Here is a 25969-nt window from a genome sequence, read left to right as displayed (position 1 = left end):
GAATCATTTCCTGGATCCGTTATTTCACGAGGATTGCAAAATGCTGATGTTCTAATTCCATCATTAGCCGGTTACTTTTAAATCCGAGATTCATTATGGATTCAAAATTACTTCCCACAATAAAAAATGGCCCCATGGGAGAAAAAGCCTGTTCTGGATCCTAGGACAAGTCTTCTTCCTTTTCTAGAATTGTGTTGTCCAATAAGGTAGCCACCACTATCAGGTGGCTGCTGAACACCTGAAAATTGGCCCGTCCACATCTGAGATGTGCTGTAAACGTAGAACGCATTTCTAATTTCAAAGACTTGCTATGAAGCAGTAACGTGAAATAGCTCATGAATACTGTTTCCATCGTTGGCATGTTGAAATAATCTTTTGAATAGATTGGGTTAAATGAAATACATTATTTAAAAAACTGAACCCTTTTCACGAAGATGGCACCGAAAGCGAAAAAGGACGCCCCTGCCCCTCCCAAAGCCGAAGCCAAAGCAAAGGCTTTGGAGGCAAAGAAAGCCACGCCGAAAGGCGTCCACAAAAAAAAGATCAGCACGGCACCCACCTTCTGAAGGTCCAGGACACTGCGGCTCCAAAGGCAGCCCAAATATCCTGGGAAGAGCGCCCCCAGGAGGAAGAAGCTTGACCACTGTGCCACCATCAAGGTCCCCTAACTGCTTTAGTCAGCCATGAGGAAGATAGATGACAACAATACACGTGTGTTCATTGTGGATGTCAAGGCCACCAAGCACCAGATCACACAGGCTGGGAAGAAGCTCCATGACATTGATGGGGCCAAGGTCAGCACCCCGATCAGGCCTGAAGGAGAGAAGAGGGCACAGGTTCCACTGGCTCCTGACTATGGTGCTTCGGATGTTGCCAGCAAAACTGGGACCATCTACACAGAGTCCAGCTGGCTAATCCTAAACATAAAAGTTTTCCATTGTAAAAAAAAAAAAATTTACCTGTTCCTTTTTCCTTTTTTTTTTTTCAAGATTTTTTTTTTTTATTATTATTTGGGAAGGGGAACAGGACTTTATTGGGGAACAGTGTGTCCTTCCAGGACTTTGCTCCAAGTCAAGTTGTTGTCCTTTCAGTCTTAGTTGTGGAGGGCACAGCTCAGCTCCAGGTCCAGTTGCCGTTGCTAGTTGAGGGGGCGCAGCCCACCAACCCTTGTGGGACTCAAGGAATTAAACTGGCAACCTTGTGGGACTTGAGGAATTGAACTGGCAACCTTGTGGTTGAGAGCCCACTGGCCCATGTGGGAATCGAACCTGCAGCCTTCGGAGTTAAGAGCACGGAGCTCTAACCGCCTGAGCCACAGGGCCGGCCCCGTTTTTACTTTTTGAATGTGGCTTTAACTACAAACGTATGTGGCCCACATTCTGTTTCTGTTGACAGCACTGCTCTACGACTTAGTTGTCTCTGGATTCATTACCTCTTCCTTGAGCTCCACCTACGTGTCAAGCACTGTTCAGAGAACATGGTGGTGAACAACACAGACAAAGCCCTGCCCTCATGGGGCTCGAGACATCCAGTGGTGATGAAGTGTTAGGGAAGGGGAGAGCTTCAGGAAGCCCTCTCTGATAAGGAGAACTTTCATCAGGAATTTGAAAAAGGTAATGGGTGAGCTCTGTGCATATCTTGGTGAAGTCCAGACAGATGTTGGTGGAGGGGACAGATCTTGAAAAACCAATGTAAGGGCTTTGCTAGACTTTTTTTCCCTTTTTTTTTCCCCTCAAATGAGACACAGTTTACCTATAGTAAAATCCACTTATTTTAAGTACAGTTCTATGAATTTTGACAAATGTATACAATCATGAAACCACCTCCACAGTCAAGATATAGAATATTTCCACTGTCCAAAAACTTTTCCTCTTGCCACTTTCTAGTCATACTCTACCATCCCTGCCACAACAACCACTCATATGTATTCTGTCCTTATAATTTTGTCTTTTCCAAAATGTCATACAAAAGAAAACATATGGTATATAGCCTTTTCAGTTTGGCTTCTTTCACTTAAAATAATGTTTTTAAGAGTTATTCCTGTTGTGTTTATCAGTAGTTTGTTCCTTTTTATTGTTGAGTAGTATTCCCTTGTGTGGATGTGCCATAGTTTATTTATTCACCAGTTGATGGATAGTAGAAAATCTGAAAGCAATAAAAAAGAAAAAGAGAAACAAAAGGAAAGTACAATAAATGGAGAATGTGAAATAAGATAGCAAAACTGAGGCCCAATAGAACAGGATTTATAATAAAGATAAATGGGTTGAAGTCATCAATCAAAATGATAGAGAATCTAAGGTTGGATGAGTATAACAAGACCTAGCAGTATGCTATTTACAAGCAAACATTTAAAACACGTGGATGCAGAGAGATTAAAGAAAAAAGGATTTTAAAAAAGTATATATCAGACAAATATGAACGAACAGAAAGCTGCAGTAATTATCCTAGTATCTGACGAAACATAATCCAATGCAAATAATAGTATCATAAGGAAGAACAATAGATTTTCGAATAGCCACCCACAAGCATATATTTTCACTAAGAAAAATATAGCTTCAGAATATATAAAATGCCAAATTACAAAATTGCATAGAGAAATGAATAAATCAACAATTATATTTGAAGAATTTAATTCCTCTGTCCTAGAAACTGATCAAGCAGACAAACAAATATCTCAATCAGAGAGCTAATATACATACAGAACTCTCGATACTACAATCAGCCAACATTCTTTACCAGCACACATGGGACATTTATAAAAATTGACAATTAAAATAAACCAAAATAAATTTTAAAAGATCAACATCAATTAGTCTCTCTTCTCTGACCGTACGCAATAACATCAACAAACGGTAACTGACAAATTCTCTTACATCTGGAAACTAAATAACATACTACTAAATAATCTATGGACTACTAAAGAAATTACAAGAACTAAGCAACTAAGTACTACATGTCAAAACTTGGAAGGATAGGCTAAAGCAATACCTGGAGGAAAATGTATAGTTTAAAGAGTATTTATCATAAAACCACAACGATTTAATACAAATAAGCTAAATGTTCAATAAGAAGTTGGAAGACAGCAAGAGAGGTGATGACAGCTTGAACTATAATAGTAGAAATGGAGATAGATTTGGGATATTTTTTGAAGATTGAGTCAACAGGATGGATGATGAGTCTGGAACTCAGTGGAAAGGTTATAACTAAGAGATAGAAACCTGGGAGTCATCAGCATATAAGTAGCATTTAAAGCCACAGTCATACAGAGAGCAAGTGCAGATAGAGAAGATAATAGGACTTAGGTGAGCTCACCAGAGCCTTAATTGTGAGCCTACACTGGTTAAATCTTGGTGGGGGAGGTCCCAGGGTACATTAGGTGCAGAGATGCTGCGTCAGACCAACAAAGTTTACCAAGCATGGTGTATAAACCAGAACATGCAACAAGGCACATACTTGTCCAGTAGACCAGATGTCACCATCGTTGCCACCGCCATCGTCATTGTCATCCATTCACTCATATCCATTCATATATCATCCCTGTTATATGAAAGGGGAAACTGAGGTTCAGAGCGCTTTAGTAACTTTGTCCACGACAGGGGTAGGATTCTACCCCAGACCTCGAGCATTGCGTCACTAGTACAAGGAAGCTCACCGGCACATTTGTTTTTAACAGCAAAAAACGGGACACAACCCGAACTACCACCCTTTAAGGGAGTGCTCAAATAATTCTCGGTCAGAGTGATAGACTGATACGTTGAGGATCTATTCTAAAATTCAGTGATAGGTGCAGCAGCAGTAACAGCACTGCTCCTGGAGTCCGTCACTGGGACTCAAGCCCCGCTCCAACCAACACAGGCGAATGACCTGCGGCGAGTCCTGTCCCTCCCTGAGCCTCAGCTTCCCCGTCTGTTCAGTGGGGGATAAGATGTCCTTTCCTAGAGAGACCCTACGGGTCTGCAGTAAAAGCCAAACAGAAATAGAAGTGAAAGTCTTTTGTTTCAATAGAAGGCTGTGCAAACACGAGGGGTGACGGCTGCTGCATCCGGAACTGCAGACAGACCTGGCTCCACACAGGTGACTCCTGGAAACTCTGGGAAGCCCAGACCTGCTAGCAGTGGGACAGGGTCAGATTTCGAGGCCCCCACACACACTAAGAAAATCACCCTTAGGCTCTAGTGACCATGGTCTCCCTGCCTTGTGCCCCAACTATAGAGGGCCCTGCTCTGGCTTTCCAATGGCCAGTGCCCCTTCCCACAGGGCAAAGAGTCTGAGGGACCAAGAGCACGTGCCTACCTTAGCTTGTCCTCCTCCTAGACCACGCAGCAGTTCGCCAGGACCCCAGAATTCTCTGCCTAAATGCCTCTTCCAGGACCTGCATCAATCCTTCTTTGGGCCCTTCCTCCCAACAGTGGGCTGTCCCCAGTGTGTGCACCCCTAGCCTCACAGGGCCGATGAGGAGTTATCTGCAGGGGGGTGAAAGAGGTGGGGAGGGCTGGGAAATGCAGAGCAAAGCGACCATATGCCTGTAGGGAGACCCTCATGGTGCAGGACAACGCTGGAGATGGGACGAGAAGAGGACGGGCCCCAGACCACAGCCTCCATGTGCGCGCTCCCCCCAGACCTCCTGAATATCGGGGTTATGCACAAACATCGTAACACTGTTCCTCTCAAATATTGGGGTTATGCACAAACATCGTAACGATCATACCCTTTCCTTTCCCTTGTGAGGCTGATGATGAAACTCAGGGAACAAAAACCATCCTTGCTGGAGGCCTAATTACAGCGAGCAGCCTGGTAGTGCTGTATATAGACGCTGCTTTGGGGGAAATGTGCTGATTTATGCAGTTCCCAACATTTAAAGGTGGAGACCAGACTGTGGCTGAATCACATCACGTCGTTCTCTGGGACAAATTGCAACCCTGAGCTGCTGAGCAAAAATCTATAAAGGACTGTCTGTCCCACATTTCCCCTGACCTGACACTAGCCTCACCTTGGGTTCTCTGGCCATTCCTTTGAGCCAGAGGTTCAAGTTGGCCCCCTGGGTACTGAAGCAGGTCAATAATTACTGAGTACCTGCTCTGCGCCGGGCTGTGGGGAAACCCAGGCATCTCAAACCAAGGCCTCCAGAAGCTCATAGCCTAGTGAGCTCAAACAGCCTAGTGAGCTCTAAAAAGAGCCTCTTGGCATGAAGGCTGCCCAGCTGTGAAAGATTGCAAAAATGGCACCGAATCCCCCACCCCCATACCTGCATCTTCTTGCTAGTTACTTTGAAGGCTCTCCCACTCTGATGCTGGGCTCAGTCATGTGACTTGTTTGGGCCAATAGGATGCTAGCAACCATGATGCAAGGAAAGGTTTGAAAAGCTCTTGGGCAGTGGCACAGGCTTGTCCTCTTTGGCAGCGCTTAGAATCCACCATGTGAAATCTGGGCTGGCATGCCGGCGGATCAGAGACCACACAGACCCATGTGGAGAGAGACCCCCCCACCCCCACCCATCATCTCAGACATCACAGATGAGGCCGTCATAAGCCAGCCAACCCCAGTCAACCCACCAACACCCTGCAGACCCCTGAGTGAGCCCCGCCTAGTCCAGACCCACCCCGCTGAGCCCAGCCCAAATTCCCACACTACAAAGCTGTGAGTTAAAGGAACGGTGGTTGTTTTCAGCACTCCCCAGCAAAGGAGGGGACTGAGCCAGACAAGAGTGAGTAGGATTTACCAGTAGATGAGACAGGAAAGGGAAACCAGGCAGAGGGAATGGCAGAAGCAAAGGCCTGTGAGCATGGGGGACACTGCTTTCAGAGAATTACGAGCCACCCAAGACAGTTAGATCCCAGGGCTTCTGGGACAGATGAGGCTGGCGAGTCAGGTAGAGGCCTTGCCACAGAAGACCTCAGGGCTGAACGTGGGAGGTGGGACTTTACCCAGAAAGCAGTGGGAAGGCTGGAGGAATCTGAGCGGGAGACGGCCAGAGTGAGATGTGTGTTTTGCAAAGGTCACTTTGGCAGCAAAGAGAAGAGTCAGGTGCCCATCCTCCACCTCCAGCAAGGGGCCAGCAGCACCAGCCTCTAAAAGATGTCAGGCAGCAGCCCATCCTGCCGCCCCAACCCCCACCCCTGACCTCAAACAGGAGGCGCTGCTGAGATCCCAAAACAAATGCATTTAAAATACATCAAAAGAAATGTTTCCAATGTCAGTTTTCAGAGAGCAGTTTCCACGTCTGAGACAACAGCAGTGCTGTCCCAAGGGCAGTGACAGGTAAGCTGGGTTCTCGGGGCCAGTGACAAGGAGGGACAGGGTTGGACAATAGGAGCGCTTCACAAAATCATCCCGTTTCAGAGTCGGATGGGACCCCAAGGGCCGGCTGGCCCAGCCCACACACCCTTTCCTACACATCTTCAGTTACAGGGCTCAGCACTTTGTCCATCACAGGCTTACCCCTGCTCTGTCCACAGCAGCCTTCAGAGATGACAATGCTTGAAAACCCTGATTTGCCTCTTCTCCGGGATGAACAGAATTCTGAAGTGATCTGACTTGAGCAGAACGGGAAGGGTCGGCACGAGCTTCATTTCCAAAACTAAATTTCTATCAATGTAGCCTAAATAAGCTTTCACGGAAGTTACACCAGTCCCACCCCCACGTTACCTCCAAGATCACTTCTCTGGAGGAGGTGGTGTTTTGTACATCCTTCTACGATAGCTGAATTGCAATGTTTTTCCTATGTGACAAGATGATGAAAAAACAGGCCCCAGAGCAAATTCCTCTTTGTCCCTTCCCCACCCCAGCGCAGCACAAGAGTAGCAGCTCATTAAACACCCGCTGAATGAATGAGCCTCTTTCCTAAAAGAGTAAGGGTCACTGGATGGGATGCACCGAGCAAAATAGCCTCGGACCATGTTATGGGCTCCGGAGCTAGACTGCTCAGGTTCCAGTCCATGTTCTCAATCATCCCTCCCCTTCGGCTCAGAGTTCCCAAACTGTGTGCTAAGACACCCCTGGGCGCTGCAGCAAATACATGGGGGTACCACCGGTTATCATAGATGTTTGCAACAAACATGGCGAAATCTGTTGGACACCCACAAACGGCAGCTCATGATAGTCGGTTTCAACATTAATCTGGGCTCCGTTCTTTCTGATGACATCGTACCTTTGCAAAGCTGGGTTTTTAGGTGTGACAGTGACAAAAAGCAAACAGCATATAGAAATCAATAAAGAACAAGAAATGAGGATGGCAATGTCCCATCAGAACAGATTCTAAGTTGTGAGAAGTTGTACAGTGCTCAACACACACACACGGCCTGTTACTATGTAATTCTGGTTATTTAAGACGGAAGAAATTTTTTTCTTTCTATTTATGGGAGTTATTTTTTCAAATGACTACTAAGTTAGGACACAAATACTTACGAGTGGTTTGGACCTAACTACCTAATAAACAACTAGGTATTTCTTTTGGCTGTCAGGCAGCATGAAAAAAAATTATTGAAATACTAAGGGTACTGGGACCAGAGAAGAAACTGTGGAAATCTGTTTTAGGCATTTTACTTCACCACTCTGGGCCTCCGTTTCCCCAAAGATAAATTGGGAATGACGATACATCATGAGGCTATTGCTAGGACTAATTAAGTGAGGATATATGCAGTAATTAGGATGGTACCTGGTATCTAATAACTGCTGTGTACATGTTGTGATTATCACATAGACAGGTCAAATCAGCAGTTGGCAAGATTGTAGGGGAAATGTCTAAACTATAGCAGAGAACAGTTTTCTAACAGTCTCTTCTGTTATGAATCACGTATGGACCCTGTGCCAAGTGCTTTGACATCCGCTACAAAGAAGACCGGGACTCAGTCATAAGATGTGTTCTGGCTACAGTCCAGCTTGGAAACCCTGAGCAAGGCACCCCCAGCTCTCTAAGCCCGTTTCCACATCTGTATGTTATAATACATGGGCAGGGGTGACCGTGGACTTGGGGGAGAGGGAGTTCAGACTCTCTCTTCCAATGTGCAGACACCAACAGGGACCCGACCACACATGGGACAGTGCATACATATACCATGTCCTACCCCACGAACAGTGCCGACATCTGGAAGAGGGTGAGCAATATGGCACGACTGCTATGCTAATTACAAACCGTCTTTATCAGCTTGTTGCTGCAAGTTCCCCAGGCTCTGGAGGCCACAATCTGAAAGAATGAGTTTCTCGGCCTAGTCTGGGTTGAAGGTAATTAAGCACATCACAGTTACAAAACCACACGCTTCAAACTGATTCAGACCTCTCACTAAATTAGACCATCTCAGAATGTGTCGGAATAGTAAGGTTTTGCCAGCTGTATAATCAGTTCCGCATTCAATTCTTTAAATAGAGATTTGTTGATAAACCAACCTACTATTTTTAAAATGTCGTTTGTCTTCGAAAAGAAAATAATAAAGCTTTCCTCTAAAAAAGATCTCCGTTTTTTAGGAAAGGAAATCAGATCAAATTTCCTTTGCCTTTTGCCTCTAGGGTTCCTAGGGACTCTGGTTTTTGTTTTTTCTTTCTTCAATCCTGAGTTATTCCTTTATTAGATAGTCATTGAAATCGACCTAATTCCCATAGAGGGGTGATTGTGGGCATAGAAAATGCATTCATTCCTTTTACAAGGCTGACGGCTGACAGAAGTGATTCAGCTAGTAGGTTCAATGGAAATGTGGTGTTTTATAAAACGAGTACGGAGATTCTTATAAAGCTGATTTTGGCATGTTTTCCTAAATTTAAAAAAAAAGGAAAATGGAAAAATGGTTTCTCTCGATGAAGAGCTCGCTCTACGTATAGAAATAGGACTCCGTGGTCTAAACTCTGCCCACCCCTCCCCTCCCCAGCTAATGAAAGAAGATGGGTGCCACTTCCTGACCTCACCCTCCTGCTCCCCAGGCCACCCAGTCTGTCTCTAAGCCTGGAGCAGAAAACAGACCTACCCCTGGTGCCCAGATCCTCCTTGTGGGCACAGGGCATGTAGACATTGTAAAATGTTTGGACTCAACAAAACAAACAATTATCTTTTGGGCTTTAAAAAAAATATCACCTTATACCGCACCCCCACCACCACCCCATCCTTGCTTGAGGCTGACACCGTGACCTCAGACATCTCTGGTAGAAGGGAAGGCCTCCCGCAGTTAGAGGGGTAGAGTCAACCCCTAAAGTGTCTTTCCCACAAAGCTGCTAGAGCCAGATGGTCCAGATTCAAATCTTGGCTCTACCACTTACTAGCTGTGTGACTTCGAGCAAGTCACTTAACCTTGCTGTGCTGTGCTCATCTCATCTGTTAAGCAGAAGTAACACTTGAGAATCAAATGACTTAATATTTGCAAAGTGCTTGGAAGAGGGGTTGACATACATTATCTGATGAAAGCAAGCTGCTGGGTTTTGTCCTGTTGTCTGCTGACGACCTTCCTCCTTTACTCCTGTACCTCCTGATTACCTGCACCCCAGGATGGTCTATTTCCCAGAGAGCTCCCTGTTCACTTTCTAACTTTTGGCCGCTCCTGACTTCTGCTCCAGACAACAGTCTGTCGGGCCTGACGGTGCTCAACAACCCTCTGATTTGTCCCGTCTGTCCTCTTGCCTTCTCCATGGACACTGATTCAGACCTGCTTCTCCCTCCAAATCTCTGACCTTCATTCTAATCCCTTCTCTCCTTCTTCACGGTGAAAATAACGCCATCAAACAGAGCCCCCTCTACCCCTTCCCTCACTCTGTGCTGCTCCCAGCCACATGCCATCATTCCCCCACCCTCCTTCCTGCCAGAGTGAAGACAGGCCCATCACTTTGCCATGTGAGGCTGGTACTCATCCCTGGCGGGGCCTGCCACTGCAGTTGTGCAGGTTGCACACTGCACAAGGGCACCTAACCAAGATGTCAGCAGGAACAGAAATCCAACCCGTCTTTGTTTTCCAAGTCCTACACCCTGACATGAGATGCCCAGATATGCATGCCTTTTCTAATTCATCCCCCCGGAGTGGCCCATTTTTCAAATTTGTACAAAAGTAGGAACCCTGGCCCCTGAGGGTAATACTTCAGACATCCCTGCTCTTTCAGGGCCCTTTCTCACTCAGTCACCTCTTTCTTAGCCTGTTCTTCTCCACCAGTTTATACCGTCAGCTCCACAGCTGTCATGGGCAGAGGACAACATTAAGGAAAATTGGCCAACAACTGGAAATGGGACAAAGAAATTTCGGTGTCCCTTCAGTGTTGGGTGTTGCCAACTGGTTGCCCCACTCCTGTTATCTGATTCTCTAGGAACTATCCTGCCCAATACACTAGTCATTAGTCACACGTGGCTACTGGGCATTAGAAACGTGGCTTGTCTGAACTCAGATGTGCTGTAAGTATAAAATACACACTGGATTTCAAGGACTTAGCAAGGAAAAAAAAGGATGTCAAATATCTCATTAACAATGTTTACATTACACATTGTATTTGTTTCCTGGGGCTGCCATAACAAAGTACCACAAACTGGGTGGCTTAAAACAATAGGAAGTCATTGTCTCACAGTCCTGGAGGCTAGAAGTACAAAATCAAGGTGTCAGCAGAACCGTGCTCCCTCTGAAACCTGAAGGGGAGAGTAGTTCCTTGCCTAGTCCCAGCTTGCGGTGGTGGTTGTCAATCCTTAGCATTCCTTGGTTCCAATCTCTGCCTCTGCTTTCACGTGGCATCCTCCTCTCTTATAAGGACACCAACTCTATTTCAGTAAGGGCCCACTCTACTTCATTATGACCTCATCTTAACTAATTACTTCTGCAAAGACCCTATTTCCAGATAAGGTCACATACTGAGGTCCTAGGGGTTGGGACGTCAACGTGTCTTTTTGGGGGGACACAATTGAACCCATGACACATGTTGAAATAATACTATTTTGAATACATTGAGTTAAAGGAAATAAAATGAGTAATTGTATAATATCTGTGGCTTACTTTGGGGGCTCCCATTGTATTTCTATAACTCTCGGGGTGTGCACTGTATTTACTATCGATTAGGCTACTTTACAACTCTGAAAGTGTAGATGTTAACCCTAGAAAATCGGCAGTGATCAGTGAAGTTTTATCCTGGAGAGATGTAAATGAAAAGATCCTAACATAAAGCTTATGGATTTCTTTTATATGTTCTTTAGCAATCTTATTCTAACATTCTTCAAGTGTCTATAAATAGTTCTGTCGCTCTCAAGCTTTTCTGAACTCTCCTTACCATCTTGCTGGCTCCCTCATGAAGGAGTTAATTAAATCTTTGACACATGCTCACTTTATGGAAAGTTAAGTTTTCAACATTTTGGAAATTATCCTTGACATGGGGATTCTGAACATAATGGAACCTGATCAGACTCCCTTTTCTTCCCATCCCCATTTCAGGCTATTGCCTTTTCTGGGCAGGAGCTGGTTCCTGAAGAAATCACTACTGCGGTGCTCCCTCCCTCCTGGTGTTAACTCCTGAGCAGATCCCAGGTAAGAGCCAAAAGCAGCCATTCAGGGAAAAGCTGGGCTTTCGGGATCCACAGATCCTGCCCGAGCTGCTGAACCTTCTGGACCTTTAAAAGGCCTGGAAGTTGCTGACATGGGCTGAGTTACCCACCTCAAGTCTGTGAGAGTTCAGAGAGACCAGGAAGCAGAGAAACGTGCTTTGGACATCTTGGCAGGCGGCTGACAGCCTACCATGAACCACAGGTGCTCAGGGCCGGAGAGCCTGTTCTCCTGCCCACCTTGACATATCTCAGCTACATCTAAACCCCAAGAAGTAGGCAGCAAAAGGTAACAGCCCAACAGAGGGACGTCAGAGGAGGATGAGGTCGAACAGTCAGACCACATAGTCACTGAATAGAACTGTAGCTGGAAGAGACCAATTAACACCCTAATTTAAAAAATGAGAGCAGGCTATAAAACAAACCAAACCTATTGCAAAAAGAATTTCTGAAGCTTAAAAACAAGAACTTCGAGCTTTAAAAAAAAAAAACCCAGTCGATGAATTAAAGGAAAGGATGACATTGTTGAGCCCTGAATCAGAAACCTGGAAGATCAAGTATAAGAAATATCTTAAAGCTTAGAGAAAAAAGACGATGAGATAAAAGTCATGAGGGAAAAGATAAAAGATTGAGAAGAAAGATCCAGGAATCCTAATGTGCAAAAAATAGAAGTTTCAGACGGAGACAATAAGAGCAGGAAGAGAGGCAATAATTAAACTCACACCAGAAGAAATCTTCCCTGAACTAAGGGAAGAGCTGAATAGCCTATTCAAGTCCACAGAGACAAAAGGACTGCCGGGCTAAGAAATGATTCACATGATAGGATGGAGGAAAGACACTCAAGGATATTCAAGAACTCAAAAGTGAGCCAGCAGATAGATGACAAAGTGTCTAAGCTATAAAATGGCTGCTGCTTCACTTGTGCCCTCCAAATCTCCCATAAGAAGCTCTTTTGTGGCTGATCTTAATAAGAAATATATAGGTAAGGAAATTTATGGAATGTGGTTCAGTCTAGCCAAGTTCACACATTGCAAAGTCACCACAATCAGCCGAGGCTAAATGAATGGAACAGATATTAGCCCCACCTTCTCTGGGTGGCTTCCAGGCAATAAGTGGGCAAGGCAGTGGTACAAGGGCTTAGCTATTCCTGCTCAACGCGGGACTCCTTTAGTAGTCAATTGTTGCTTCAGAGCGCCCTTCTCAAGCTGGCAGAGACAGTATTAGGTATACACCATGATGTGATGGTCTCCCTGCCCAGTCGTGCTTCCTCCCATTTCCTTTCACAGGTGTGACTCCACAATACATCTTTTGTACTGCTAATTCTGTCTCAGGATCTGCATCTCAGAAATTCCAACCTGCATAAAATAATTTGAAAGCAGCTTTTATAACTGGGTTCAAGGATTTAAAAAAATATATGCTTCAAAAAAGGAATAGGAAATTTCAAGAGATAAATAAAAACTACAGTAAAGAACCAAATGAACTTTCTAGAACTGAAAAATATAATATCTGGAATTTTCTTTTAAAATTCACTGGGTGGGTTTAGCAAGAGATTGTTGACAGAAGAGTCAATAAACTGAAGTTATCCAGTCCAATCTGAAAAAAAGAACAAAAAAGACCCAAAAATTTTAACCAACTCTCAGAGACCTGTAGAGCAATATGAAATGGTTTAGCTTGTGTATAAGTGGAGTCCCAGAAGGCAAGGAGAGAATGAGACCACAAAAAAAAATTTTTTTTTTTTTTTTTACGAAATAGTGGCCAAATGTTCCCATTTGGGTGAAAGTTACAAATTTATAGTTTCAAGAAGCTCAACAAACCCCAAGCAGGAAAAAATACAAAGAAAACCAACTACAGGTACATTCTACCAAACTGCTGAAAACCAAAGATAAAGAAAATATTGTGAAAGCAGCCAGGGGAAAATTACACATTGCATACTAGGGAACAATGATTTGAATGACTTCTGACTTCACATCAGAAATAATGGAGGGCCAATGACAATAGAATGACATCTTTAATGTGATGAAAGAAAAACCATCAACGTAGAATTCTAAAGACACTAAAATCTACTTCAAAATGAACATATTGCTATATAAGAAATTACGACAAACTGAGTGACTTTACAACAATACACGTCTCTCATCACCCAGTTTCTGTGGATCAGAAATCAGAGGATGGCTTAGCTGGGGTCTTGTGCAAGGTCAGCCAGGGATCAGTTCTCACATGGAAACTAACAACAATGAATCTTCTTAGAAGCTGACCAGGTTGGTGGAAGAATTCATCTCTTTGCATCTATCAGACTAAAGCTGTCCGCAACAAGATGCCGCCTGCAATTTTTTGCCTTGTGGGGTCCGATTACTTCAGGGAAGTTTGCCTGCTCAGAGCCAGCAAGTGAAAGAGAAACTCTAGAATGAGCTAGCAAGATGCAGTCTTTTATCACATAATATAATCATGGGAGTGGCATCCCATCACTTTTGCCATATTCTATTGGTTAGAAGGAAGTCACAGGTCCCACCCACATTCAAGGAGAGGTGGTTACATAAAGGCTTGAACACCAGAAGGTCGAGATCATTGCGAGTCGCCTCAAGGTCTGTCCACCATAATGAAGGTGAATTGAGAATATTTTCAAATGAACAAGAACTAAGAGAATTCACTGCCAGCAGACCTGTACTACAAAAATACTAAATGAAGTTCATCAAGTGAAAGAAAACGACATAGACGGAAACTCTTATCTTCAAGGAGCAATGAAAATCCCTGGAAATATTAAATATTTATATAAGTATAAAATATAAAAATTTTCTTAATGTCTAAAAAGAATGCACATGACTATTTAAAGCAAAAATTATGACATTGTATTGTAGGGTTTATAACATATATACATGTGATATACTTGATAAGTATAGCAAAATGGTTGGGGTGGGATAAATGGACCTATATGGGTGCAAGGCTCTTAAATTTTGTGTGAAGTGGTAAAATATTAAATCTAAGCAGAATGTGGGAAAAGTTAAGATTGAATAGTGTAATCACTAAGCACCACTTTGAAAAATGGAAAGAAATATAGCTAATACAGAAAAGCCAATTAACAAATTAAAATGGAGTTCTAAAAATTATTTATTAAACCCTAAAGAAGACAGAAAGGAAGAACATAGAAACAAAAACATATATAACAAATAATAAAACAGTAGACCTGTATCAAATCATATCTATAGTTATAGTATCTGTAAATGAAATAAACACTCCAACTAAAAGGGAGAGAATGTCAGAATGGATTTTTTAAAAAATACCGACACAAATCAAAAAAAGAACAGGCTATCTTCTGACTATAAGACACTTTAAATGTAACAATACAACAGGTGAAAGGAAATGCATGAGAAAAGATATCATACAACATAAAATCAGGGTATTAGAAGGCTGGAATAGGGCTATGTTATTTTACATAAAGGAGATTTCAAGACAGAGAGTATTAAAAGAGATAAAAAGGAATATTTCATTATAGTAAAATGGTCCATTTTCATCAGGAAGACATAAAAATTATAATTACACCTAATGATAGAGCTTCAAAATGTGTGGAGAAAAACTGACAAAACATAACACTCCTCTCTCAGTGAGTGCTAGAACTAGATTTTTTTAATTATTAAAAATGTAGAAGATTTGATATGTGCAATCTAAAGAACAAAATAAACACACAAAACAGAAACAAACTCGGAGAACATTTTGATGGTTGCCAGATGGAAGGGGGTTTGGGGAAAGAGAGAAAAAGGGAACAGGATTAAGAACCACAAATTGGTAGTTATAAAATAGTCATGGGGATGTAAAGTACAGCATATGGAACATATTCAATAATATTGTAATAACTATGTCTGGTGTCAGATGGGTACTAGACTTACGTAAGTTATATAAATGTGTAATTACTATGTTGTACACAGGACACTAATACAATATTGTATGTCAACTGTAATTTAAAAATAAAAAATTTATCTAAAGAAATATAGATTTGGACAATGTCATAAACCACCATGTTTTATATTTATATTTATATTTAGAGAACATTAATATACCTAACAATAGCAGAATACACACTTTTTTCAAATGCTCATGGTACATTCACTAAGACAGACCATATCTTGGACTATAAATCTCAATAAAATTAAATTGAATGAATATAGAGGACATTTTCTGACCATAACAGAATTGAATTTAAACTCATTAGTAATTAATATGTAGAAAAAATAAATATTTGGATATTAAGCAAAAAATTTATAAACAATCATTAAGTCAATAAAGAAATCACAAGGGAAATTTTAAACCATTTTTATATGAATAACGAAAATATAGTATATCAAAATTTGTGGGATGCAGCTAAAGCAGTACTTAGAGGGAACTAAGTAAGTAATTTAACTATTTGTGTTAGAAAATAAAATGGATATGAAATAAATGACCTAAATTTCTACCTCAAGAAGCTAGACCAAGAAGAGCAAAGCAAACCCAAAGTTAGTAGAAACGGGATTTTTTTTTTAAAGAGTAGGAATCATCTAAATGAAAACAAACAATAGAAGAAAATCAACAAAGTCAAAAGTTGGTTCTTTGAAAAAGATTAATAAAATTAATAAGCCCCACACTTGACTGACCAAGAGAAAGAACACAAATTATCAATATCAGAAATGCATCCTTACAAATCCTAGATAGTAAAGGAATAATAACCGAATATTATAAATAACTTTATGCCAAAAATTATTTAAACAACCTAGAAAAATAGACAAATTCCTTGAAAACTACAATTGATAGTTGTAGTTACCAAAACTGATACAAAATAAATCTAAATAGCCATATACCTAGTAAGAAATTGAATCTATAATTTAAAATCTTTCCACAGACCCATACACACAAAAAACTTCCTACAAAGGAAACTTCATATGGTTTCACCAGCAATTTTTATTAAGGAGGAATTAACTCCTATCCTACGAAAGCTCAGAAAATGGAAAAGAGAACACTTCCCAACTTATTTTATGAGAACAACATAACCCTAGTGACAAACTTGACAAATATTACAAAAATAAAAAATTCCAGACCAATATCCTGTATGAACATAAATGCAAATATCCTTCACAAAATATTTGCAAATCGAATCCAACAACATATAAAAAAGCAAAATGCTTCATGATCAAATCAGGTGCATCCAGGAATCAGCCTGGTTTAACTTATGCAAAGCCAATATTCACAGACTAAATAGAAAAATCAAAGAGTTATTCATATAGGTACAGAAAAATAATTTGAAAAATAATCAACAGCCATTCATTAAAAAAAAAAAAAAAAAAAACTACTTCCAGCATACCAGAAATGAAAGGAAACTTCAATCTGATTAATGGCATCTTCAAAAAACCTACAGTTAACATTAAACAGTTAAATATTGAATGCTTTCTCTTCTCAATCGGGAATAAAGCAAGGATATCCATTTTCACCACTTATTCTCATCACTATTCCTAGCCTGTGAAGTAAGATGACAATAAAGAAGTAAAGGGCATACAGATTGGAAAGGAAGAAGCAAAACTGTCTTTATTCACAGACTAATTATGTTTACATAGAAAATCTTAAGGAATCTACAAAACATCTAATAGAACAAATAAGTACATTAGCATACCTATAGATACAAGGCCAATGTACAAAAATCAATTGTATTTTTATATTCTGGCAGTGAAAAATTGGAAAGTAAAATTAGAAAAACAATTTCATTTACTGTATAGTCAAAAAACATGAAATACTTAGGAATAAATTTAACCAAAGACTTTACCTCTACATTAAAAACTTCTACATGAAAAACCACAGAACATTACTGAGATAAATTAAAGAAGATCTAAATGAATGGAGAAATATACCAAATGTTTCACTTGGCATACTCAGTGCTTTTAAGATGTCAGTTAATGCAATCCCAACCAAAATCCGATCAGTCTAGCTTGTAGAATTTGACAAACTGATTCTAAAATTTATATAGAGATGCAAAGGATCTGGCAATATCCATAGCAATCTTTCAAAAGGACAGATTTGAAGGACTAACACAACCTGACATGAAGACTTCCTTTGAGGCTACAGTAATCAAGGCATTGCGATGCTGGCATAGGGGAGAGACAGATCAGTGGAACAGAACAGGGAGCCCAGAAATACATCCTCATCTTTAGGGTCATTTGAGTTTTGACAAAGCAATCTAGTAAAGAAAGAAAAAGTTTTCAACAAATAGTTCTGGGACAAGTGAATATCCAATATGGAAAAAAGTGACCTTTCAACCTTTACCTCCTCACACCATGCACAAGAGTCAAATCAAGACGGATCACGGACCTAAATATAGAAGATGAAAGTATAAAACTTCTAGAAGAAAATGGAGGTGACTTCCTTCTCAAATGAGGGACTAGGCTTCTTTGGCAGGTCTCTTAGGAAGGACTTAGAAAGTAATAACCATTAAAATGATCATAAAAGAATAATCGTACAAGCAATAATTGTAAAAGAAGAAAAATCTCTAAATTAGACTTGTCAAAATTTAAAACTTCTGCTCATCAAAAGGCATCTTTAGGAAAACGAATTCTCAGACTGGGGGGAAATGCACAAAACATATTTCTGACAAATAGCCAGTATTCATAGTATATATTTTTTTAAACTCCTACAACTCAATCATAATTTTTTCACAGCCCATTAAAAAATGGTAAAAGATTTTAACAAACACGTCACAAGAGAAATTACATGAGTGGCCCGTATACACATGAAAAGGCACTCAACATCCCCAGGCATCAGGGAAAAGCTGATTAAAATCACAATAAGATACCTTTCCATATTTACCACAATGGTTACCTTTAAAGACTAACACCACCAACTGTTAAGAATGTAGTGTATGCACAGTACACCTGAAGCTGAACAATAATCAATGTCAACTACAATTTTACATGTATATATGTATGTGTATATATATACATATATATACACATACATATATGTATAGTTACAAGAAGCGGAGTACAGCATGAAGAATAGAGACAGTGGAAATGTAATGGCTGTGTGCGATGTCAGAGGGGTAGTGGATGGGGGAAGGGGGTTGTCACTGTGTGAGGGATATAAATGACAAATGTCTAACTATTACATTGTTTGGTGCACCTGAAACTAATAAAGGAAGAAAAAAGTTAAAAAAAAAACTACCAATCTATGAAAAGCCATGGAGGAAACTTAAATGCTATTAATAAGTAACTGAAGCCAACCTGAAAGGGATGTATATACTGTATGATTCGAACTCTGTAACATTCTGGAAAAGGCAAAACTGGGGAGACAGTGAAAAGATCTGTGGGTTGTGGCAAGGGAGAGGGATGAATAGGTAGACCACAGAGGACTTTTAGGGCTGTGAAACTACTCTGTATGACATTATGAATACATGTTGTTATACATTTGTCCAAACCCATAGAATGTACACCACCAAGAGTGAACCCTAAGGTACACTGTGGACTTCGGGTGATTATTATGTGTCAGTGTGGGTTCATCCTTGTTTCGTGTTTTGTTTTTAAGTACCATTCTAGTGAGTGATGTTGATGACAGGGGAAGCCACACATGTATAGGGATAGAGACCACATGGGAAATTTCTGTACCACCGCTTCATTTTGCTGTGACCTGAAACGGCTCCTAATAAAAAAGTATTTTAAAAAAATACACGAATAAACAAAATATAATTTCAAAAAAAAGAACACACATTTTTGAGGGGAGGGTAAAACGGTACAATTGGTTTGCAAAAAGCACCTGCTCGACCTTTATAAAGCTGAACACACATACACCTACCCTATGACCAGTGGTCTCACGCCTGGGTACTTACCCGAGGGAAAGGAAAGTATGTGTCTTCAGAAGGACTTGCACACAAATGTTCATAGCAGTGTTTCATAATATTCAAAGTTGAAAACAGCCCAGAAGAATGGAGAAACACACTGTTATGTATTCATAAAACAGAACATGACTGAGCAACGTAAAAGTACAAACAACAACATAAATAAATCTCGAAAACATTATGCAGTTTAAGTTTCTATATGTATGCAGGGTGTGCTACCAAGAGATGCACAGAAGAGCGGGCATCAAGACGTTAAAAATGGTGGGAGGATTCCAGGTGACCCTTATTTCCTTGTTTTTGTTGGAAGGAAACAAAGATGGGAGGGGGGAGGGAGGGAGACAGGTGAAGGGGGAGGGGTTGACCACAGTGTTGGCACTTCCTCCCCTTCCGTTCTCCCCTCAACCAGATCCAACGCCTGCCAGGTCCTTATCTTCTTTGGCCTCTCACCCGCTTCCACCCTGTCTCCTTGAAATGCTCTCTTCCATCAACTTCCAAGACACGCTCTTCTCCACTCCTGCCTCTCTGGCCATCACGTCTCAGTCAACTTCGTGAGATCACCTGCCTCTTCTCCGCCCTCCCACCATCTTCCTCTGGATTTTGTCCTCAGACCTTTCCTTTTCTCAATTTAATCACTTTCTATAAGCCGATGTCTCCCGAGCTTCTTTCTTGCGCCCCAACTGGACATCTCTGTGTGGATGTCCCACAGGCCAAAATTAACCCCATCGTGTTTCCCACCCAAACCTACTGCTTCCGCTCCTGCAGCACAATCTCGGGGAACTGCAGACATCACTGCCCCCCCACCCCCCGGCTGCTCAAGCCACATGCTTGGGGATCATTACTCTCTCTCACCCCCATATCCAGCCATCAATCACCGAGTGCTATCGAGCCTATCTCCTGGGTCGCTATCAAATCCATCCTCTTATCTGCCCCTCCACTACCGCTACCTCGATTCAGGTGCCATATCTCTGTTCTCAATGACTGAAGCAGCCTGTTAACTCATGTTTCTATCCACTGCCTCCCACTCATTCCCCATAGAAGCCAGAGAGATCTTTCTAAAACACAAGTCTGAACACATCACTTGTCTGCTTAAAACTCACTGAGGGTTCCGCATTGCTTTTAAGACCAAGATCAAACTCTTACTTGTGACATACTGGCCTAAGGATATGCTCAGCTACCCACACACCCCCTCCAGAGGGGGACGACTGCCGTGGGCCAGGATCAAGGTCTAGGGCACTAAGCTAGCATATGGCATAGACTGAAGAGCTGGAACACTTGGCAGAGGTGAAGATGTCTTTCTTTCCTGCCTCAGAAAACTACTTGCCAGGTGGCTGAAGAGGGCAGGGGCTGCTTCTCCTAGGGTGACAGCCTGCCCTCTCACTAGTCAGACACTGCCACTGTCAAGAAGATGGGGATTGAGCTGGTTGGAGGCTACTGAGCACGGAGAAGAAAAGGGATAAAGCCCGCTTTTCTTTAGCTTTAGGGAGAAGGTTTCTTTCTGGCTGTTTTATAGACCCCCATTTTATTCCTGACTCCTCGATCTCAGAGCTTAGGACCAAGCCCAACCCCCAGGGTTCCTCTGCTAGTAACTGTCCTCTACACATACAAAGCACAGAGCCTGGCACAGTAATTGTTGAATTAAATCTTATGAATGGAGTGAACAATATACCTTTCCCCCCTCAGCACCACGCTCCCAAGCCAGATGAGCCTGAATAGGCTGAAAAAGCTGAAGAAGGGAGAGTGTGAGGCTGCAGGCTAGTCTGAGGGCAGTCCCTTTAGACGTGCCCAATGAAGTGGCCACATGCTGCCTCTGGGGTCCACCTATGGCTTTAAGTGCTGGCCCTGCGTGTCACTGACTGTGTGACCTTGGCCTCAGCTCTGAGCCTGGCAGAGGGGTGGTGGGGATTAAGGAGCTGGCTCTGGACGCTGAGGCTTGCTTTCCAGAAGAGTCCCAACTTGAATGCTTCCTAAAGCGACTCTTTCTTTGGTAACTTCCACATTTACATATAAATTGCTACCTAATGGCTCTGCCCTCCTTTATCTTAGCTCCAGGTTCTAATGAGCTGGAAAAATGGTCCTGTGCGAGGAATAATGAAGCTCCCAGGCGGAGGAAAGGAGACAGTGTGGTTCTTCCTGCACTGTGCCCTGGGGAAGGCAAGGAGGGAAAGAGCGGGGAAAACACGATGCCCCCTCCCCACTGGGACACGAGTCCCAATGTCCCAGAGGACGAGGAGGGGAAAAGACCCATTTTTGAAACAGTTTGAAACACGGTGGAAAATCAAGCATGAAAGTATGTGAAATCCACTACACAATTAGTGAAAAGTGAGTCATAATTCTATTTGTTCTGCCCAGCATACACATCCCATGTTTTTCATACACACAGACTCTGCAGATAAAGATGAACCAGGAGCGCCATCTGGGGTGAGATCTATTACTACCTCTGCCGCTCAAATTCAGAGATCTCTGCAGAGACCTGGGGATGCGGGAGACATATTACAAAGTATCCCCTCTCCTCCCACAACACACACACACACACACACACACACACACACACACACACATTACTGGCTGCTGGGCCCCTCTTAAAGCATTTTAACTACATCCTTCTATTTAATTTTACCTCCCATGAAGTTTAGATTCCCATTTAGAGACTGAGGAAATTAAGACTTGCCCAGCTCAGTAAAAGGCAGGCTTGGGATTCAAGCTCAGGTTTGTCTGATTTTAAGGCACAGGTTCATTTACACTTAACCACTGAATGTGTCCACTAGAGCAGAAGTTCTTAACTGAAGTCCTTGAATAAAATTTGGCAGCATCTGAAGGCATTCTGGGAGAAAAAAATTACATCTTTATTTTCTCCCACTTCTAATAAATTTAGCATTTCCTTTCAATCTGAATGTGGGCAGCAAACCAGTACCTGGGACTTTATCGCCAACAGAAATCACAGATACTTTCCTATCCTATTACAGCTGTTGCTGACATCTCAAAATGTCATGTTCATCACTATTTTAAAGTATCGGTAGCTATTAGACCCACTACAAGATCTTGTCATTTGATGTGTTAGTAAAAGAAGCACTGCCGTAGCCGGGTGGCTCCGGAAAATAAAGTTCTGCTATGCAACACTTGCTGATTCCCATGGTGTAAATACTCTCCCCATCGCCAATTTCAAGGTTGGCTGTGTTTGACAACTGGTTTGTCAATTTCCTGCAAGTGTAACAATCAGTGCTTGGAAGCAGGGACAAGATGACACATCATGGGCACAAGAGGAGATTTTCCTGGGTCTGCCTGTCCCGTGTGCACCTCTCGCCCCCGAAACTCCTGGAAACTCCTCCTGGCCTTCAGTGTAATGATGTTAATAGTAACGATAATAATAGATTTCAAACACATAGTATATTAAATACTTACGCTGCGCCAAGCATATGAATAAGCACTTAACGTGACCTACATCATTTAATCTATCAAGGACGCTGACAGAAGGCAGGTATTATTGGAGGGGGTCTCAACGGGGGGAGGGGGAGAGGGGAGGGCCGGGATTTCACCCCCTAGGGACATGTGGCATCATCTGGAGACATTCTTGATTGCCCTAACTGGGTTTGCTACCAGCATCTAGTGAGTAGATGCTGCTAAACATCCTACAATGCAAAGGACACACACCCCACGCGACAAAGACTTATCTGCCCCAAACGTCAGCAGTGCCCAGGTTGAGAAATCCTAGTCTCGTTTTAGAGACGGAAAAACTGTAGCCCACAGAGATTAATTTACCAAGTTCACAGAGCTAGTATCCTGTAATAAGTTCTCAGGGAAGACTAGTTCCTACTCCCTGACTTGTCCTCGCCAGTTAGTTGTAGGAGCTTACTAGGGAAAAAAGCAGCCTGCTGGGGTTAGTCTTGGCAATGCGTGTCTCTCGTGGAGACTCAGGCATTACATGCTGGAAGAGCCAGCCCAGCTGCTTCTAAAGGGTGAGGAGACTTGGCCCCAGAAACAATTCTCAAGGTGGGTCAACCAGATGGCCCATTTGGGCTGCCTGCAAAATTTAAGATAATGAAATGGAAAGGGGAAATGAAGACGGCTCTTCCACACGTATTTATTAAGCACCTACTATATGCAAGCACTACTCTCGGTGCTGGCGAAAGCATAGGGAACAAAACAAAAATGGCTCTTGCCCTCATAGAGTGTACAATCTGGTGGAGAGGGCAGAAAAGCGCATTAAAAAAAAATGGGTTAAAATAGTTAAAATGAATGCAGTGACGGTAGCAAGTGAGGTGCTGTGAAAAATAATTTTAGAGGGACTTTCTTTAGACAAGGTGGTCAGGGTAAATATCCCTCAAGAGGTGACAAGTGAGCTAAGACCTGACGGATAAGAATCCAGCCATGAGAAGAGAGGAGAGAAGAAGCAACAATACAGAGACCAGCAGGGCAGGTGACGGGCTCTGAGGAGGAAAAGAGGTTAATGTGCTCATCATCAAAAGGAGGTCACTGTGACTGGAGCACAGAGGACAGAGGGGAGGCAAAATTCAGGACCTACGAGTAAAGAGGTCAGCAGGGCCCAGTCCACACTTAGATTTGCAGGACTATGTCCCACAACCCTTGTGGGTGCTATACTCACAACAGGTGTGACAGATACTACACAAGCCCCAGGACATGAGGGCTGGACACATGGGTAAAGGTGGGGCGTGGGGAGGGACTGTAGGTACCTGGATGGACTTCTGGCCTCTCTTCTGCTCCCCCACCCACCTCCCTTAACCCGACCCCTCTGCTGCCCCGAGATTCCCGGATGCCAGGACTCAGGACCCAAAACACATGAGTGTGTGTGTGTGTGTGTGTGTGTGTGTGTGTGTACAATAATGACGATGATCAAATAATCCAGTGGCGTTGAGGAACTCTTCAGCTCCAAGGTCAATCACAGCACTGGGGTACCGACACACCTGGCTCTTCACTGGAAAAGCGGCATTAATCATTGGTCACTGGGGTCGCTGCACCCACTGACGCCGAATCACACTGCTGGAGCTCAAGAGGAATTAGCGTTGCTGCGCAGGTTAACAAATCCAGTGCTAAGCTCTGTTTACAGAAGCCCAGAATTCTGGCACAGAGAGCTCAGCTCAAAGGGCAGGGACCGGATGGCAGGAGGCTGAGGAGGCAGGGAGGTTGACGAGGGGAGGAGAGACACCAACTGGGCACTGAGTCCGTGCCTGCTGCTATGTGAGGCTTCATATATACCCATTATCTTGTCTAATCCTGCCAGGAACCTGTGGGGTGGGGGGTGGGGGTACTACTGTCTCCTCTGGGACTTCAGACCCAGACAGGTACAGGACTGGAATCCAGCTCTCCCCTTGCCTCCCTGAAATGCCCAGCCAAACTTCAGATTTCACCATCAGTGATGCAAAGAGCTTCTTTAGCCACTCAGAACTTAAATGAGTGAGCAGAGGTGGCATGGAGTCCAAGATAAATATGACCCTGATGTGGGGAGGAAATGCTAAACGGGAGAACTTGCCGGAACTCTCCAGAAATAGTGATAGCCAAGGATATGAGCGAAAGTATTGGGAACTTGGGGACCCATCTGACTGCATAAGGGGGGGATGTTTCTGAAACTATCAAATGGATCTATCTATTTTTTATCCCCATTGAGTCATGATGTTCTGGGTCCCTTCTCCCACCACCCTCCTCCCTTTTGGGTCAATGACATGTATTACTTTACGAGGAATGCAGACACCACCTGCAATAAAGAGGTCATAGTTTGGCTTTGAGTCTGTCTAGAGGCCATAGTCTTAAAACCTGGCCTTGGGAGGGAAAAACAAAAGGGTAATTTCTTAATTCCAGAACCTTCCCTTTATACATCAAGGGCAAAGCTTGGGGGTCTGAGGCTGGAGTTTATTAGAAACAGTCGTGAGATAGGACTCGGGAAACGAGGTCAGGAAAGTGCCCACCCCTCTAGAAAAGAAGGTGACCTGTTCCTGGCCTGGAGGTGGAAACAAACAAGTAGGGAGACTTGGAGAGAATGCGAATAGGAGCCAGACATTGCCTGGAGAGGGTGGAAAGAGGACAAATTTGAGGGATGCTTGGAGGTGGGGCTGAAAGTCAGTAATGGTCCATCAGGGAACAGTGAGGAAAGGACAGGAGCCACAGAAAACCCCAGGTTTTTGGCTTGAGCAGTTGAGTGGACTGAGTACAATATACCCAGGTGGGGGGCAATGATGACAGACGACAAGGGCCAGGGCTAGGGTGAGACAAGTGAAGCACAAATACATGTGTGTGCCACACAACTCAGGAATCAAGATAGAGAATGTGTCATCTGCACGATAATATTTTTAAAAATAAAAATGAATGCCAAAAACAAATCCATGCGGAACAAATCGGTATTACTGATTTTTCCTTTTGCCTCGGGGTTCAATATGGCTCAGCTCAGCACGGTTACTGATCCTGCCTTAATTTAAAATTCCGCTCTTTTGTTCATCATGGATTTTTTTTGCATTCGCTTCTCTTTTTTTCAACGATTGCATTAAAATATGACTTGACTGCTGCAGTTTTGGGTGCCCCATGAAATGTTGCGCTTGGCCCGCGGGCTTCACCCACCTCTCCCTAGTTCCAGTGCTGAGAAGCAGGTCTGGGGAGAGGAGATTAACTGCAAGTCAGTCTTGGACGTGTAA

The 25969-nt window shown here is 42.9% G+C and overlaps 1 pseudogene; it reads left to right on the top strand.

Annotated features, from left to right (window-relative positions):
* The first annotated feature begins 434 nt into the window (after nucleotides 1-434).
* LOC117016270 (60S ribosomal protein L23a-like) lies at nucleotides 435-25969 on the top strand (annotated as a pseudogene).

The sequence above is a fragment of the Rhinolophus ferrumequinum genome, chromosome 23, assembly GCF_004115265.2.
Source record: "Rhinolophus ferrumequinum isolate MPI-CBG mRhiFer1 chromosome 23, mRhiFer1_v1.p, whole genome shotgun sequence".
NCBI lineage: Eukaryota > Metazoa > Chordata > Mammalia > Chiroptera > Rhinolophidae > Rhinolophus > Rhinolophus ferrumequinum.
Note: the sequence above shows the minus strand (reverse complement) of the source record. Positions and strands in the feature narration are given on the sequence as shown.